The following is a 20068-nucleotide window of genomic DNA, read 5'->3' as shown; positions in this document are numbered from 1 at the left end:
ATAAGTCCAAAGCCAAGTTTCAGTGTACCTTGGCTAGCTAGGTACATCAAGTTACATCAAGTATCAGACCTTCTTTGAGAATGTGGCATGGTAATTCACACTTTGCTGACTCAACTCCCTTATTACCTTCCTCTTTTGTTTTTGATTTTGCTTTCATTTTATTACATCAGGGACTATATAGTCATTTTCCATGGAATTTAGAACCACCTAAACCAGGCATTGTCATAGGATTTATATTTAATCTGGATTGTCTTTTTTTAAAAATTTGATGTGTAACATTGTGTAAGTTTAAGGTGTACAGCTCATTGCTTTGATACTTTAATTGAAATGGAAAAACAAAGACCCAGTGCGAGCTAAATGAGGGTAGTGATGTCCTCAACCAATCTTTTCGGTGTATGCCTTTGTCGATTTTAGTCTTCCCAGAAGGAGAAGCCAAGTCAGGATTAGGCAGAAGGGACAAGCCTGTGATGGATAAAGAGGGAGGGAGCAGAAAAAGGTAGGGACTGCCTTCAGACTGTGCTGCAGAATGACCCTTGCAAAGGAAAAGAGAGGAGAAAGGGATGGGGAGGAAAAGCCTTAATCTACACCACCGTCTTTAAGAAAAAATTTTTTTAGTTTATTTGTTTTTGAGAGAGAGAGAATGAGCATGAACAGGGGAGGGGCAGAGAGGAAACAGCAGATCCGAAGCAGGCTCTGCACTGACAGTAGAGAGCCTGAAGCAGGACTCAAACTCATAAACCGTGAGATCACGACCTGAGCCGAAGTCAGACACTTATCAGTGGAGCCACCCAAGTGCCTCTGCACCATGGTTTTGAGAAATTTTCAACCAGGAGAATGGAGCATCACGTGAGTAAAAGGTACTCATTAAAGGACTTTTGTGTAGGGGCACCTGCATGACTCAGTTGGTTGAGCATCCTACTTCAGGTCAAGATCTCATGGTTCATGAGTTCAAGCCCCCTCCCCTCATTGGGGCTCTGTGCCAACAGCTCTGAGCCTGGAGCCTGCTTCGAATTCTGTGTTTCCCTCTTTCTGCCTCTCCCCATCCCCATACACTCTGTCTCTTTCTCTCTCTCAAAATTAAATAAACATTAAAAAAAATTAATCATCTTGTGTTAAGCCTATACACGTAGCCTATACCTTGCTCGGTCTGGACGAAAAGCAGCCCAGGAGAAGCACAATCTCAGCATGAATGCAGTGGAGAAAACAAACTGGTGGCAGCTGGTGCTGTCAATCAACTATACTCTCAGCAGCAGGTTCTCTTTTTTTATTGTTTTATTGAAGTATAATTGACATATAATATTATATTAGTTTCAGGTGTACAGCATAGTGATTGACATTTGTATATACTGCAAAATGATCACCACACTAAGTCTAGTTACCATCTGTCACCATCCGAAGTTACAAAATTTTTATCTTGTGAGGTGAACTTTTAAGATTTTCTTATCAACTTTCAAATTTGCAATACAATATTATTGACTATAGTTATCATGCTGCACGTTACATCCCCATGGCTTGTTTATTTTATAACTGGAAGTTTATATGTCTTGATCCCCTTCACCCATTTCACCCATCCTCCCCTCTGACAACCACCAATCTATTCTCTGGTTCTCTGAGTTCACATCTCTGAGTTTCCACATCTAAGGGAGATCAAGCAAGATTTGTCTCTCTGTGTCTGTCTTATGCACTTAGCATAATGTCCTCCAGTTTCATCCATGTGATTGCAAATGGTCAGGACTTCTTTTTGTAGCTGAGTAACGTGTGTGTGTGTGTGTGTGTGTGTGTGTGTGTGTGTGTGTCACATTTTCTTAATCCATTATCCACTGATGGACCTTTAGCAGGTTTCCATATCTTGGCTGTTATGAGCATCATAATGAATATGAGAGTGCAGATATCCCTTCAAGATACTGATTTCATTTCATTGCCTTTGGATATATATCCAGAAGTGGGATTGCTGGATCATATGATGGTTCTATATGCAGTTTTTTGAAGACCCTTTTTACCGCTTTCCATAGTGGCTGTACCAATTTACATTCCCACCAATAGTGCACAAAGATTTCCTTTTCTCCCAACCTTAACCAATGTTCGTTATCTCTTGACTTTTGATAACAGGCATCCTGTGAGGTGATATCTCACAGCTGTGAGGTGATATCTCACCGTGGTCTTTCTTTGCATTCCCCTGATCATTAATGATGTTGAGCACCTTTCACATACCTGTGTGTCATTCATATACCTGGTTGTCATGTCTTCTTTGGAAAAATGTCTATTCAGTCTTCTGCCAATTTCCTAACCAGGTTATTTTGATTTTTGACTTGTTTGAGTTCCTCCTATATTTCGAATATTAACACCTTAGCAGATAGATGGTTTGCAAATATTTTCCCCCATTCTATAGGTTACCTTTTCATGTTATCGATCATTTCCTTTGCTGTGCAAAAGCCTTTTAGTTTGATGCAGTCCCACTTGGTAATTTTTTCTTTTGTTGCTTGTAGTTCTGATGTCATATCCAAAAAAACATTGCCAAGACCAGTGTCAACGGGCTTTTTCCCTGTTTTCATCTAGGGGCTTTATACTTTTATGTCTGCCATTTGAGTCTTTAATCCATTTTGAGTTCATTATTTTGACTAATGTAAGATGGAGGAGGGAGGTCCAGTTTCATTCTTTTGCATATGCGTATCCAATTTCCCCAGCACCATTTACTGAAGACACTATCCTTTCTCCATTGAGTCTTCTCAGCTCACTTGTCAAATATGAGCTGGCTGTGTATGCATGGGTTTATTTCTGTGCTCTCAATTCTGTATCATTGTCTACACCATCAGCATGAGCCAGCATGACTCCTGCAGGGGCCTTAGCCAGATGTTGCCGATAGCAGGATCAAGACCAAAGAGAAATACAGCCATATCTCCAGAGGGAAGGAGCTGTTGCAGAGTCTGTAGCTGGAACCTCAGTTGGCGATTTGAAATCCTGAGCACGGCACTGCCTTCTCAAAACAACCCTCTTTGGTCTTGATCACTGCTGGCATTCTGCAGTCTCCTACCAGGATCCCAAAGCTCCCACAGAGGCACCTGTGTCCAAGATGGCTGCCAAATTATTGTCCCTGGGCAGGCACACAGAGAGGGACCTCCTATCCTGCCATCTTGTTGAAATCACTCCCTGCAAAATATTATTTGTTACATATTTGATTTCCCCTTTTAAAATTATTTGGTGTGTGTGTGTGTGTGTGTGTGTGTGTGTGTGTGTGTACCTTGCTGCCTGATTTAATGTCTTTCCAGATTCTGCCCAAAAGAAATCCCTCCAGGACATGTTTAGAAGAGATTCTATCAAAATTAAAACAAGCATTCTTCATTAGTGAAACCGAGAACATGTTCCTTAACTATTCTACAACTTCTAAAACAACTAAAGCTTGCATATGCCAGAAAACAGAAACCCCTACAGACTAGCATCATCTAAAGCAAATCTTAAAAGATGAGGGTAGGGCAACACATGGGTAATGAACCATGCAGCGCTCGCTCGGAGAGGCACCCAGTTTGAAAAGAGCATTGTCAGGCTGATGGAAGCATTTGTCTCAGTAAATATTCTTCTTTATCCCTAAAGCACTCAACCATGAGAAGGTGAGCACAGACAGCAGTCTAACAGTCTCTAATGAATACTTGTAACACACAAGCCAAACAATTCTTGATCTATCTGCCCTCTGTGAAAAATAGCAAGAGAAGAGAGGGGGTTAAAAATGAGGAAGAGGTTTCCACTTCCAACTATAATGGACCAGCCTGGAGCAAAATGAACCTCTCAGCAAGAAAATCTTTAAAAGATTAATGAAATAGAGAAAACATCAGTTCAGGGGGGCCTGGGTGACTCAGTGATTGGGCATCTGACTTCAGCTCAGGTCATGATCTTGCTGTTCGTGGCTTCGAGCCTCGCATCAGGCTCTGTGCTAACTGCTCTGACCCTGCTGCAGCCAGCTTTGGATTCTGTGTCTTCCTCTCCCTGTGCCCCTCTCCCACTCTCTCTCTCTCTCTCTCTCTCTCTTAAAAATAAATAAGCATTAAATAAAAGAAAAGAAAAGAAAACATAAGGTCAAAGATATTAGAGAGCTATCAAGGCAGCCAAGACTCAAAGAGTCAAGTTGCTGGAAAGACAAAATGCCCAGCAAAGTGAACTCGGCTTTCTGGGCCCCCTTCCCTTTAGGCACTGATGATTCCTATGATACACAGGGCAAAAGGATTTTCAGAAATCCAAAATAAAGAGGGAATATGCCCTAACTTATTTAATGAGGCCGACCCAAGTTTCCTATTAAATCTGAAAAGGACGTTGCAAGAAAAGTGAATTACAGATTAATATCTATTCATAAACATAGTCGTAAAGTTGATTTCAATATAATTCATAAATACATAAAAAAGATAATACATCAAAATCCATTTGAATTTATTCCAGAAATGCACCATTGATCCCACATTAGGAAAACCAAACAACAAAGACAACCAAACTATTCACCATTCTAGAAAAAGAAAAGGAAAGAAAAATTAATAATATAAGATCTTCTCAGTAGGTGCCAGAAAAGTGCTTGAGAAAATTCATTATAAAAACATTAGCAAAGTAGACATAGAAGAATCTGACATTAGGTTGATACTGAGGGTCTACCAAAATAACTACAGCAAACACCACACTTAATGGTGAAATATGGAAGCCTTACCTCCTAAGGCCAGGAACATTGCAAAACACACTCTATCATCACTCCTATCCAACATCGCATTTTAGGTCTTTGGCTATGCACGTATGTAAGTAAAAGAACTCCCAAAGCATAAAGAATGCAAAAGTAAATATACCTGTGATTAGTAACAGGCAACACAGTTATTCATGTGCCATATCCAAAAATATTCCACAGGAAAACTACTAAAACGGATCTAGTAGGAGCACCTGAGTGGCTCAGGTTTAAGTGCCTGACTTCAGCTCAGGGCATGATCTCGCAGCTCATGAGTTTGAGCCTCATGTCCGGCTCTGTGCGGACAGCTCAGAGCTCGTAGCCTGCTTCAAATTCTGTGTCTCCCTCTCTCTGCCCCTCCCCGGCTCTCCTTCTGTCTCTCTGTCTCTCTCTCTCTCAAAAATAAGTAAACATAAATAGATAGATAGATAGATAGATAGATAGATAGATAGATAATAAAATGAATCTAGCAAAGTTGCTCAGTAAAGTCAGGATGAAAAAGTTTCATCATCATCTACGAGAAAGAAGTAGAAAATGAGTTTTTTAAATGATCCTTATAAAAGCATAAAGGATATTTAGGGGTGACTCTAACAATATGTACAATACTTAGTCACAGAAAACTAAAGACAATATTGAGGGAAAATATAAAAGATCTAAACAAACAGAGGACATGTGTCTATGAAATGAGAGACACAATATTTTTCATTATAGTTTATTGTCAAGTTGGTTTCCATATAACACCCAGTGCTCATCCCAACAAGTGCCCTCCTCAATGCTCATCACCCCCCTTCCCCTCTCCCCCACCCCCATCAGCCCTCAGTTTGTTCTCAGGATTTAAGAGTCTCTTATGGTTTTCTTCCCTCCCTCTCCCTAACTATTTGCAAGACACAATATTGTAGAGATAACTCCTAAACTGATATATGCATTCAATACAATCCAAATGAAAAGCCCAGCTGTATTTTTATATTGTGGAAACTGAAAAACTGATACTAAAATGTATATGTAAATTTAAAAGGCCACAAATACATGACAATTTTCAAAATAAATAAATTTAAAGAATTCACAGTGCTAAGTATTAAGGCTTATTATAAAGCTACAGTAATTAAGACAGTGTGGCAGAACACAAGGACAGAAAAATATTCTGGTTAAACAGAACAGAGTTCAAAAGCATAGCTACATAAATATGTGCATGTGCGTTTTTTTTTTAATATTTTTATTTATTTCTAGGAGAGAGAGAGAGCGTGAGCAGGGGAGGGTCAGAGAGAGAGGGAGTCACAGACTGAAACAGGCTCCGGGCTCTGAGCTGGCAGTCAGCACAGAGCCCGACGGGGGGCTCGAACCCACGAACCGCGAGACCATGACCGAAGCGAAAGTCGGACGCTCAACCGACTAAGCCACCCAGGCGCCCCTGCATGTGTGTTTTTAAAAAGGGGACACTCCAGTGAAGTACAAAAAGAATGGTCCTTCCAGTAAAATTTCAATGTGGAAAAAAATCAACCCTTCCTCATACAATACACAAAAGCATTCTAGAGGTTTTGAAGATGTAAATAGTAAAGGCAAAATAATAAAATTTTCATAATAAAACAAAGGAGAAAATATTCATGTTGCCTTTGTTAGGGCAACAAAGAGAATGAGAGAAGACAGTCCCAAAAAAAAATACCACAAATTACTGTCAGCTATATATGTGAGTGTGTGTATATAGACTCCACAAAAAAGAAATATAACACTATAGAAAAAAATGAACATACATTTTAAACCACCCCCCCAAAGAGACATCAAAGTGGCAAATAAACCAACAAAGAGGTTAAAACCTCATCAGTTCATCAAGAACATACAAATAAAAATTACAACCACAAAAATACACCAATGAACATAGACTAGAAGGGCTAAAAATAAACAATATAAAAAATACTGACATTCCTGAAGTGTTAGCAAGAATGTAAACAATTGCAAATATCACGCACTGCTGGTGGGAGTGTTAATTGGCATAACTACACTGAAAAACCCTTTGACACTATTAATAAATTAAAACTATTCTGTGTGTACTGTCAGACTAAACAAATGAGTAAATATATAGATATGTGAGTCATGTTTCTCCCTAGAGAAGAAGTGAGAAACAAACAATGAATGAGTGAAGTCAAAAAATAATCTTGAATGATTGGACTGGAATTAGAAGTAAGAGAAATAGGGGCCCCTGGGTGGCTTGTCGGTTAAGCGTCCGACTTTCGCTTAGGTCATGATCTCGTGGTTCGTGGGTTCGGGCCCCGCGTCGGGCTCTGTGCTGACTGCCAGCTCAGAGCCTGGAGCCTGTTTCAGGGTCTGTCACTCGCTCTCTCTCTGACCCTCCCCTGCTCACGCTGTCTCTCTCTCTCTCCTAGAAATAAATAAAACATTTAAAAAATTAAAAAAAAAAGAAGTAAGAGAAATATATTATTTCAGTAGTTTCTCTTAATGGGCTCATGGCCACTGACACCCCAGGAGAACTAGATCCCAGGCCTGGGTTTCTAAATGCCACCCCCCTCTCAAAGGAAATAGGATTTTCTGGGGAGATTGTGGGGTAGCGACCAGACGAGACTGGAACATTTCCAAGCAAGCATCACGAATGGGTGCTAAATTTAAATCAGGGAAAAGGTTTGAAGGAAAGAAGATACAGCCCTTGAGTGTCTTCCCATACCTTTTAGCAAATTACAAAATAAAATTAAATTCATAATGGTGAAGATAGACAACAACCAAACTAAGTAATCAAAATTCACAAAAAAAAAAGGCGAAACATCAACGGAGTCATATGCATGCCCCCAGACTTAATGAAAAGGACACATCACTGCATATAGCCAAAATTCATAACCGTGATTCATTAATGGGGAAACATCAGAGAAACCCAAACTGAGGTACATTCTATAAAATATCTGCGCTGTATTTTTTCATAGAAGACCATGGAAGACTAAGGAACTCTTCTTGATTCAAGGAGTCTGAAGACATGAGAACAAGATGCAGTGTGGGTCCTGAACTAGATCCCTTACTGTAAAAATACAGTTAAGGAGGATGTTATTGGAGCAATTGATGTACTTGGGATATGACATATAGAATAAGCAACAGTATTCTTTGATATTAAATTCCCTGAATTTAATAACTCTACTGTTGTTATGCAAATAAATATCCTTGTCATATTATCATGTGATATAATAATATATAATTGTGTAATTGTATTAATAATAATATTAATACAGAAGTATTAAGGGGCAAAGGGCCTGGTGCATGCAACCTACTTCCAACTAGTTCCAAAAATATAATGTATATAATGATTTGACAATACAGATAAATGGTAGGAAGATATCTATCATAGATAACAGAAAAAAAAGTTACGAAATATCTTTCAGGGCACCTGGGTGGCTCAGTCAGTTAAATGTCCAACTTCGGCTCAGGTCATGATCTCGCAATTCATGAGTTCAAGCCCCACATCAGGCTCACTGCTGTCAGCACGGAGCCCACTTCAGATCCTCTGTCCCCCTCTCTCTCTGCCCCTCCACCACTTGCTTGTGCTCGCTCTCTCTTTCTCTCTCTCTCTCTCTTTCTCTGTCTCAAAAATAAATAGTTAAAAAAATAAATATCTTTCATTTCAACTAGTCTTTTCTCTGATAGTTTACTTCTTCCTTTATCTAATTTTAAGTATGTTGTTTGTTTTTCTGACTTTCTTTAATGCCTTTTATTAAATTCTCATACAAATCTATTCTCCCTTGGCACCATTTAATTTATTAGCTATTTCTGACATAACCCAATCTCTTACTTCAATTTCTTTCCTGAATGCAGTCAACCTGGTGACATTTCTTCCTGGGTTTTGTCCATTTTTGTTCTTAGTTCTTTTTTTCTTAATGTTTATTTATTTTTGAGAGAGTGAGAGAGCACAAGCAAGGGAGGGACAGAGAAAGAGACACTCACACAGAATCCAAAGCAGGCTCCAGGCTCTAAGCTGACAGCAAAGATCCTGACCCGGGCTGGAACCCACCAACTGTGAGATCATGACCCGAGCCAAAGTCGGACACTTAACTGACTGAGCCACCCAGGTGCCCTGTTCCTAGTTCTTCAATATCTGATTTTAGGGGTTTTCCTTTTAAATTCTCTGTATGTTATTTTGGGATGTTCTGAACAGCTTTATTCTGCTTTAGTGGGAATTTTTATCCACTAAAATGTATTGATTCGTAATTTCTATTTTCATCTCTCATTTGTTTTGAATGAAGTTGGTTTCATTTTCCCTTTGGAGAGGCATTTTATGTGAAAAGCTCCTACAGGAGTCCCTCCACCATCAGTGGAATGAGTGATACTTTCTCTACTGATTGATATATCTTTGGTGGTCGTCACTGGGAAACAGTTGGTGTATCTTTTGAGCTTGGGTAAATATCCCCATTTACTCATATATCTCACTTATCTGTAGTACACGGTAAGGAAGTCAAGATACTATTCCTAACCATAGTAATTTTTAAAATATGCATTAAAGAATTGACATGAAAAGAATGCAAGATAAAATATAGACCTTACAATACTAGAAAATACAGGGGTGCCTGGGTGGCTCAATCGGTGAAGCATCCGACTTTAGCACAGGTCACAATCTCCTGGTCTGTGAGTTCAAGCCCTATGTTGGGCTTAAGGTTCAGGTCATGATCTCACAGTTGGTGAGTTCAAGCCCCACATCAGGCTCTCTGCTTTCAATGCAGAGCTTGCTTCAGATCCTCTGTCTCCCTCTCTCTCTCTACTCCTCCTCCAGCCTCTCTGTGTCTCTCAAAAGAAATAAACATTAAAAAATTTTTAATAAAATAATCACAAAAGTGGTAGAGATTAAAGTTTATGTAAGAGGAGTTCAGAGAGTGACAGGTCTTAACATGCCAAACTTCAAATATATAGTAAACGGAAGATCTAGCTAAAGGGAAGATGGTATTGAGAATAATCACCTTTGATCACATGAAATTTGTTTCCTTAGCTTTTCCAGTTTTTAGACTGCCAAACGTTGTTTTAAAAAGCTCATCTCTCTAAGGTACCCAAATGCAAAGATACCAGATACAATAGAGGTCATTTTTAATCTCCAGTCCTTCCCGTTTTCAACAAATGCTTAACAATAACTGAAGGTTTGTAACATTAATCAGTTAACACGATTCACAGCCTATGATAATTCGCATTTTCGCTGTATAGTTGCTTAGACAAATCAAAATGTCCTTCATTAGTTGGGCTCCCATTTACATAATTTTTCCTTCCCATGGGATGTTGGCAGTGTGAACAATTATCACAAGAATAAAAGACTATTTATTCTCTTACTAGAAATCAAAGGCTGCTTAAATTTCAAAAGGCTTTAATTTACATGAAGAACTCAATATTATACACGATTTTCATGTGAAAATATCTCAATTTAGTAGAAAGTGAAGCACAAAGCCTGGTACCTGGAAAGGGTGCCCAGTAATTGTAAAGAAGTAATGTGTTAAGAAAGTAACCACTTCCAGGGCGCCTGGGTAGCTCAGTCGGTTAAGCATCCAACTTCAGCTTAGGTCATGATCTCACGGTTCGTGGGTTCGTGGGTTCGTGGGTTCGAGCCCTACATCGGGCTCTGTGCTGACAGCTAGCTCAGAGTCTGGAGCCTGCTTCCGATTCTGTAGCTCCCTCTCTCTCTGACCCTCCCCTGCTCACACACACACACTCTCTCTCTCTCTCTCTCAGAAATAAAACATTTTTTAAAAAATTTTTTAAAAGAAAGAAACCACTTCCCTGCTCAAAAGTCTCTAATGGCCTCTCATCTCTAATGGCCTCTTTGAAACCCAAGTCCTTACAAGGTTCCACACGATCTGGCCCTCTCCCTCGGTCTCATTTCTCAGTATGACCACTTCATTTGTGTAATCTGTGGTACTCACAGTGAACTCCCTGTTGTTTCCAGAATATTCCAGGTGCACTTAGGATGTTGACGTTTTTCTTCCCACACGCTGGATTTTTTTCACCCAGACACCTGCAGAGTTGTTTTTGTTTTCCCCTCTTCTATTAAGTCTTTGTTCAGCTTTTCAGTGAAAACTTCCTTCACGGCTCTCTCTGTAGCTTCAACCTTGCATGCACGCATACGTCCTTGCTTTATTTTTCTCTTTTACCCTTATCATCACTTAATGCATTCTAATATTTTTTCATCCTGTATTATTTGTACCCCATCACCAGATCACTCGAATATAAACTGGAATATAAACTCCAAGAAAGCTATAATTTCAGCCTGTGTTATTCGCTCAGATCCCAAGACTGTGCTCAACACATAATTGCTAAGTGAGTGACAGAGTAAGTAAAAGAATAAATGAATGAATGAGCTGAGGCTGGAGACTTAGAGACAGGCCAGACAATCCAGTGCTCTAAAGTCAGGGTATGGGAGGGGCGCCTGGGTGGCTTAGTTGGTTGAGCGTCCGACTTTCACTTAGGTCATGATCTCGCGGTTCGTGGGTTCGAGCCCCGCGTTGGGCTCTGTGCTGACTGCCAGCTCAGAGCCTGGAGCCTGTTTCAGAGTCTGTGACTCCCTCTCTCTCTGACTCTCCCCTGCTCATGCTGTCTCTCTCTCTCTCTCTCTCTCTCCCTCTCTCTCTCTCTCTCTCTCCTAGAAATAAATAAAACATTATAAAAATAATAATAAAGTCAGGGTATGGGATTACAATCTTGTCCTAATGCAATGGCAAGTCATCAAAGATTTTAAGTGGGGAATGTTAATGGTCTAATTCACATTATAAATTTGTAATGTATAACAAGAGTGATAATTGAGAAGGCAGTAAACCAGAGTTGTCTGTGGCTCCAGTGAAGGCGATTGTTGTGAAGCTAGAACAAGGTGGGATATGAGTGCCTGGGTGGCTCAGTTGGTTGAGCGTCTGACTTCAGCTCAGGTCATGATCTCACAGTCCGTGGGTTTGAGACCCACATCAGGCTCTGTGCTGACTGCCAGCTCAGAGCCTGGAGCCTGCTTCAGATTCTGTGTCTCCCTCTCTCTCTGACTCTCCCCTACTCATGCTGTCTCTCTCGCTCTCTCTCAGAAATAAATAAAACATTAAAAATTAAAAAAAAAAAAAAAGATGGGATATGGTTGAACTTGTGTGGTGTCATGAATGCTAGCTGGAGAGATTGCATGAAGGATGATGAAATCATTACAGATGTTCCCTGGGAGTTTAGAGGGAGTACAGACTAAAGTATAGAGGGTATAGAGGGAGTATAGACTGGGAGTTTAGAGGGAGTATAGACTAAAGAAGTCTCGTGCATTGAATGGCATGGGGGTCCCTGCTAACTTCAGCAGAGAGGGACAAACAGTAAGGCTGCTCATAGAAGACAGCATCTCAGGAAACCAACCTGACAATACATGGGAAATCAATAATGTGGATAACTTGGCTTTGACAAGAGATGGCAATGGTTTTTAAATCAAAGATATACTGATCTCATGTGGAAGGTGGGGGAAAACAGCTGGCAAACCAAACCCTGTTCCCTTCCTATGCCATCTTACAAACAACCCTCAGTCCAATTCCATTCTTAATTCTCAACGAAATGCCCTTGAGAAATAGGAAGTAGGTTAACCTTCCCTAAGTAACTCATTCTACTGTTTAACCCTAGCTTTAGTAACTAATGCCCTTAAATCCTAGGTAAATCCTCTATACCACAGGCTATTTTAGGACCATAATCTCTTCACACTGCGTGATCAAACCAAATATCTCTTCAAATACAGTCAAGTTTTGTTCTGCCTTTTCAGTACATTGAATGTAAAAGTTGAAATAAGAGTCTGAAAGGGTAATTGTATATGATTATATTTCTTTATCACTAACTTTGAAAGTCCACATAAGCCATAATTTGCTATGTCTTTGCAAATGTTATATTGTATTGTTTATAATCTCCTAATTGTTGTGTTGCTCAAATATTCTTTCTGTAAATTTTCTGAACCTGACAGCTTACCTAATTGAAAGTTAGCCTCAGGTATACTTTCTTATAACGTCCAACCATTTCCTTGAGTTTTGATGTTACTTAAGAGTTTTTCAGAAAATGAAATAAGAAAATCTGCAATAAGCAGTGTCAGAAGTGCTCTGAGATCACTGACCAGTCTACTCTTGTATTTTACTTCCCTCATCCATATTTTATACAGCATTTGTTACTTCCAGATTTTGCCATGTTACAAAGCTCAACACAAATTAATTTGTCTCCCAATTAGAAGGCTCAATTTTGTAAAAGGAATGTATTTTTCAATACCCATAACACTTAGATTGTTAGAATCAAATAAGAATAACACATGTCTTCTATCCTATTCATTCATGTGCCTGGCACATATTAGGTACCTAATGAATATGTACTGAGTGAATAAATGCGTGAATGAGAGCATTTCACATTTTGGCAGAACGTGCGGTGGTCTAAGTATTGTGATATTGAAGGGGAATGGAAACTACTCTTGTGCATTTGGAGGTGTATCATATGTTGATGTCACTGTTATCCAATGGAAATTTCTAAGATGATGGAAATGTTATTCATTGTATTGTTCAGTATGGTTTCCATTGGCCATATGCAGCTACCGAGCATTTGAAACATGGTTTATGCATGTGAGGAACTGAATTTTCACTATTTTTTTATTGTAACTAATTTAAATTTAAATAGCCACATATGGCTACAATAGAAGACGGTGCAGCTTTACATGAACCTGTACACGTTTGGTCCAGATAAAGTGTTCCTGTCCCTTTAAAAACTAAAAGCATTTCCTGACATGCCCCCTACAGTGCTAAAAATAAACTAATTCAAACACCAGTTTTGGATGTTTATACCAGTTTTAAACGTCAGTGTCAAAGAATCAAGTTAGCAGAGAAACACAGCCTGTGATGGTACACACCCACACACCTCCACCTCAGTGGTTCATAATGGGCTTCCGGGTTTACCATATACACGAGATAATGTCTCTGCAATCCCTAGAGCTGAATTTTAATCGTCCCAGGGTACCCATCTCCTAGTGTGCCTGGCACAGAGTAGGCATTTTATTTTATTTTATTTTATTTTATTTTATTTTATCTTAACATTCATTTATTATTGAGAGACAGAGCATGAGCATGGGAGAAGCAGAGAGAGAGGGAGACAGAATCTGAAACAGGCTCCAGGCTCTGAGCTGTCAGCACAGAGCCCGACGCAGGGCTTGAACTCACAAACCGAGAGATCATCCCCACCTGAGCTGAAGTGGGATGCCCAACCAACTGAGCCACCCAGACGCCCCCAGAGTAGGCATTTTAGTATCCAGTGAATGCATACACAAAAATGCATAGATGCTACTTTTTTCATTTAGGTACAAGTACGTGCGTGTAGCATGACAGTCAAATATCACACATACATAGACTAATCCATAACTATGGTGACCACATATGCGGGTTTACCCCGGGCAATAGAAGTTTAAATGTCCCCATCTGGGTTGTTAGCCTCTTTGATTCTCAAAAGTATCACTGTTTGGACCCTATCAAACCCCCCACTGCTCATCAACAATCCCGAGCTGTGTTTTTTTGAATTGCAACATTTTGGAATAATCAATGTATTATGATGATTATTATGAAGGTGATTAAATTATCTGATCATTTTTAAATGTATGTTACATGTATTTATTAACCACAGTATGTTCTTATTAAGTAAAAATGATAATAATATTGAAATACCAAAGCTACTTGGTTTCTGTAAAAATTAAATATCGTGGCTTAAGTCATAATTAAAAAGGAATTATGTACAAAATTAAGACAGGATGATGAAATTAAACCCTTGCTGCTGCCCCCCACGTCACCCGAGCTAGTTGAGAACCCACTTCAAAACTAGGAACCGTGTGCTCACTCTCGAGGATGCCCCTACACGTGGCCACGCCCAAGTTACGGCGGATCAGACCCAAATTAGAACTCCTGCGTTGAACATTGTTCAAGCTAATTTGAAATGTAATTGCATAATCACATCAATATAGTCAAAGAAATGTGGTTTTTACAGACAAGGTATAATCATTTTCTAATTGCCAATTAAGAACTCTCCACGGTTTATTAGAAAATAAAAGCTTAGAATAGCTTGGTGAATTACAGTATGTGAATTAACCCAGCTGCCCTCTGGAACTCCTGAGGTGACAGAAATACAAATGACTCACTGTGAAACCCTAGCTCTAATTTGTATCCTGAAACCCAAATTCGTGCCCCCATGCTTGACATCTTCTCATCCTCACTGTGAGCTTATGTAACCCAAGTTCTAGGGGAGACGGGTATCGATTCCAGTGATCCGAGCAGTTGATTTTAACTCCCAATGAAAGACCAAGCTTTGCGAATACCAGTTATTCAAACATGGCCCATTTGTACAATGAGGTTTACAGCCCAGCTTAAGAATTCTTTAGTAGCCCGTTTAAATAGTCACCTATATTAATTAATATAGTACATGGGCACGGGATGAGCAGTCAGAAGACCTGGGTTCTAGCCCAGATCTCATTGAACCCCAGGTTCCTTATGTACTAAATCAGAATTACCCCCGCCCCAACTGTAAGGTTGGAAGGGCAAACTAATGAAATAGAGTACGTGCAAGTACTCTATCTAGGTACACGTAGTTAAATATTTTAAGGAATCCTTTGAGTAGAATTGTCTTATAATGAAAGAAGTCCCTTCTCTAGGAATCAGAAAGCTCAGTAGATTGATAAATATCCACCAAAAACATGGGGGATCTCTGTTTCCTTAGGCCTAAAAAGCTCTGTTAGAGAACTATCTCTGCCTTCAGAGTTTCCAAACCAGCCCTCTAACCTGCCACTTCTAAGACTTTCAAAATCTGTCCTAAAGAATATTGCTGGGGGGTGCCTGGGTGGCTCAGTCAGTTAAGCATCAAACTCTTGATTTTGGCTTAGGTCGTGATCTCGCGGTTCATGAGTTCAAGTCCTGCACATTATTGCGGAGCCTGCTTGGGATTCTCTCTCTCCCCCTCTTTCTGCCCCTCCCTTGCTCATGCTCAAAATAAATAAACTTTTTAAAAATTAAAATAAAAAGAATATTGCTGGAAAGACCAGCTTCATGTTCTCTCCCATATTGGATTTCACTCCCTATACACCTCAAGAGTGCAAGACATTTCACTCTACCTGTAAAAATATTTTGACCAAGATCCCTAGCTTCCATTACACATCAAAACCAGCTCAAAATTCCCATGAAAAAAATTCCCTCTACTGATATTGTTACATTGGCCCTACATGACCAAGAAAAGTTTTGCTGGTTACTCTTTTCCCCCAAGATAGCATTTCTGCCTGTACAAGTTCCCGGTTCACACCCAGAATCAGGAAATGCCTCTCTACCACATTAAAGGGGAAAAAAGGCAGAGATCACTACCTCACCTCTGATATGTTCTCTCCTCCTATAAATTGTGCTTCATATAAACCCTGTGCCTTCACAGCTGCTTGATACCTTCAAAATATTTTTATTGGGATTTTTTTCCTTCTTTCTTTCTTTCTTTTTTCTTTTCTTTTTTTTTTTTTTTTTTCCAATAGTCGTACTTGCCTGCTGTGTCCTATTACATCACTCCTGGAAGTGGAAGTGTGTCAACCTCTTTTTGCACATATTATTTAAGTTTAAAATGAAACCTTGGTTTTATTTAAACTTGGGAATCCAATTTTCTAATAAATGGCATGTTTAACCTTGAATCCTGATTGATGGTTTTTCAGAAAATGCTATTATTTCAGCATATTCTCTATTCCAGAGAATTGATATCAGAAGTGTTTGATTTTGATTTTGTTCTTATACCATAGAGAATGGTCACTCACAGAACCACCTAAAAGGTTCTTTTTGATATTGTCTTAGAGAAGATATTAATCATAGAGTTATCTTAAGATTATGATACTTATTCCACAGAAATGAAAATAAAGTTGAACGTATTATTAATGCATTGCTAAATATTGTGTGGCAATTCCCTCCATGTATCTAATAAAGAATAAGCACAGAGAGGTAAAGTAAATTGCTAAGAAGCACAGCATTACTGGATAGAAATGTTAAAAAATTAAATTAACCCAGATTTCAAAGATTGTCCCTCTTAGATGTCTGGTTCCTACCTCTCTTTGACTCAGTAAATGTCCGCCCTTCTTCCATTATTAATGGCTCGTCCTTCTAGTGCGGATAAGTCAAGTGTTTTGGTCCTTCCCCTTCAAACTGTTCATTCCAAAGCTCCACGTACGATCAGCAAAAGGAAAGGGTAAGACAGAAGTGTGGGCCTGAACTCCGTAACAAGTCAGTCTTCTACCTGGTTATACCCTGAAACAGCAAGAACACTATTCAAGGTGCTAATGTATTTGCCACCAATTGAGAATAATTAAAAACTTACCAATTCATAAAGAGTTACTTATGAAAAGAATCCCTCCTCTTTAATGTTGGGATTATATTTGAAAAATCCGTAAACGAGTCACTGTCAGATGCCTCAGGGGCAGGGACACAAAAGGCACCTCAAACAGCTCCAGTCACAGAGGTAACCAAGGGCACCACTTGAACAGCCTCAAGTGTTGTGCTCAGTACAACTATTTATTTAATGAGATAAAATAAATTTCAGGTCATGATAAAAAATAATACTCTTCACTTTGAATTATCTAGGAAACTGCTTATGGAAATAGCACAAAAGGAAACCAGATAACACAGGTTTTAATTCCAGCTTTTTCAATAGCTAACTGTGTGAATGTTAGCAAGTCTGGATTTTTTTTAAGTCTGTATTTACTTGTCGGTAGAGTAGGAATAGCTTACGCATTCCTTATTTACCATATGAGGTGCAAATGAGCGCAAACCTGAAACAATTTGTAACCTACATATTGCTACACACAAGTAACATGTGAACATAAGAGAAATTAGTTATTTTCAACGCTGGACCTGTGCAAGACAAAGTCACTTTCACTTCATAGTTCCGCATCCACTACAAATATTCAAGTAGGAATAAAATCAAATGGGATACAGAGATTTTTAATGGGGTTGGTCACTGTTTTCGTGGCAGAGTAGAGCAAGTTCCTTTGACCAACACCTAGATTTAAATATTTCACTAATGGCAAAATAACTCATTCTCAGGCAATGCTAGATCAACTATGTTTGAATATGTTCACGTCAAAAGTGATATGGGGGGCGCCTGGGTGGTTCAGTCAGTTAAGCATCCAACTTCAGCTTCATTCATGATCTCACAGCTCGTGGGTTCAAGCCCTGGATTGGGCTCTCTTTTGTCAGCATGGAGCCTGCTTCAGATTCTGTGTCTCCCTCTCTCTCTGCTCTTCACTCGCTCGTGCTCTGTCTCTCTCTCTCTTTCTCTCTCTCTCAAAGATTTAAAAAAAAATTAATTTTTTTTAAAAAAAGAGTTATATGGGGGCACCTGGGTGACTCAGTCAGTTAAGCATCGGACTCCAGCTCAGGTCATGATCTCACGGTTCTGAGTTCAAGCCCCACATCGGGCTCTCTGCTGTCAGCATGGAACCTGCTTCAGACCCTCTGTCCCCCTCTCTGTCTACCCTTCCTCCACTCTCTCTCCCTCTCAAAATAAATAAATAAACTTAAAAAATAAGAAGGATATGGCTGCTTTAAGGTGTCTACCTAAAGTACTTATAGAAACCAAAGGTAGTCTTTGTTGGAGAAACAAAAACTAAAAAAGACAGCAATATTGAGAAGATAAAAGAGGTGAGGTATTTGGCAGCTAAAACTAGAGACTGTTTCAATGCAAGGTTGTGAACAGTAAAGTAGAACAATAGAGGTGAGGCCTTGGAAAAAACATTGCATCAGTAACAGACCAGGGGTTTAGGCAAGAGACCGATGTGGTTTTACTTTTAGCTCCTGCTAATAACTAGCATCAATTACTTTAGGACAGAGTTCAAATCATAAATACCCAGGCCATTCTTCCCTCTAAGAGGATTATTGATGTTTCCCTGAAAACCTTGCCTGTTCATATCACGCTAGCTAGTCTGTCCTTAGAGTCTCAGGCCCAGAAATGAAGTAAAACAGTTTCTACAGAAAAATTATTTTGACACTATGCAAGAAGATAAAAAATAAATTCATATGGCTTTGCACTGATTTATGTACTGAGATAAGTTCTACGACTCTACCCTACTCCTCTTCTTTAAGACTTAGAAACTAGAATGGACCATCTGGTTTTGCTTTGGGGGTGCTGTGTGTAACTTTCTAGTGGGAGAACTTACCTGCTGGTTTTCATCTTTCTGATACAGCTCTCACTGCCCTGGGGGTCTGTGAAGATGCCAGGCTGAGCCGTGACGTGGACTACAGTCACCCTGGAGTGAAGTCCCAAACATGCAGCAGGCTTTATATGAGTGAAAGATCAATTCTTGCTCTTTTAGGCCCTTGGAATTTGATTGGTTCTCAAGGGCCCCCTGCTAAAAACCCTAAAATAAAAAATCTTAGTGTATCACTAGCTTAGAGAAGGAGCAGTAAGGAAAATTATACTGTAAGCTGGAACGACAGCAAGCCATGTAGTACAGTATTTGGTAAACAATCATATAGTAGTTCTATACCATGTACCTTATCGGATGGCAGTTCTATGGGAAGGAATCAGAAAACAGAATGTTAATAGCATGAGTTGGTTATTATTGGATGCATTTGACAAAGTGTTTCAAGAGAGATGAGCTGAGAAAAGAATTTCCATTTGTAAGCAGGAATGAAAAGGAATAGGGAGAGTCTAAAAATTCTAGGATTTGCAAAGTCAGAAGAGACAACAGCATCTCTTCCCCAGCTGGTGAAGGATTACAGGGTTTTCCCCCCAGTCCTGTCTGACTAAATGCATTTTCTCCCACACTGGTTTAACAGCCATGTTTCCCATGGTGCATCATTCCCTCAAAATACTTCCTTCATTTGGCGCCCACGTCATCCCACTTTCTGTGTCTCCTTCTTTCTCATTGATCAATCATTTAAATTTCCTTTATGATTCTTCCCCATCCCCTTGACCTCTGAATACCATAGGGCTGCTGGGCTTTGTCCAAGGACATCTTCTATATTTATATGTACACTCAGTCCTTGGAGCTCTCATAACTTTCCAGGACCACACGTATACTGACTATTCCTAACTTCTGCCCCAAATTCTAGCTGTCTCCTTGACATGTCTGCTAGGATTGCAAATACCCATCTCAGACTTTCTGTGTCCAAAATAGAATGCATATCCCTCCAAACAAACATCTAATCTTCCAAACCTGATGTTCCAGCAAGCTTCTCATTTTAACAAATGGGAATCCCATCCCTCTAGGTACAATGCTGTCAACTTGCCCTGAGTGACCCTGCAACAACAAGCAGCAACCCCTTTGGTCTTTGATTTTTTTTTTTTAATAAACTCAATATGGAGGCTGGTATCAATAACATGTAAAAGTACCTCATTTTCCTTCCAGGACTAAAGAATAAGATATCT

General features: G+C 39.5%; 1 long non-coding RNA gene across 1 annotated transcript in view; it reads right to left on the bottom strand.

The window, feature by feature from the left end:
- Positions 1-18957, bottom strand: part of LOC120248216 — a 36733-nt gene extending 17776 nt beyond the window's left edge. The window contains exons 1-2 of the long non-coding RNA XR_005532525.1: positions 18855-18957; positions 16749-16947 (exon numbers count right to left, since the gene is read on the bottom strand). This is a non-coding gene — a long non-coding RNA (uncharacterized LOC120248216). The remainder of the gene's footprint in view (positions 1-16748; positions 16948-18854) is intronic.
- Positions 18958-20068: the final 1111 nt, after the last annotated feature.

The sequence above is a fragment of the Hyaena hyaena genome, unplaced genomic scaffold (assembly GCF_003009895.1).
Source record: "Hyaena hyaena isolate Hyena2069 unplaced genomic scaffold, ASM300989v1 scaffold_584, whole genome shotgun sequence".
Taxonomy (NCBI): Eukaryota; Metazoa; Chordata; class Mammalia; order Carnivora; family Hyaenidae; genus Hyaena; species Hyaena hyaena.
This window is presented reverse-complemented; position numbering and strand designations above follow the sequence as displayed.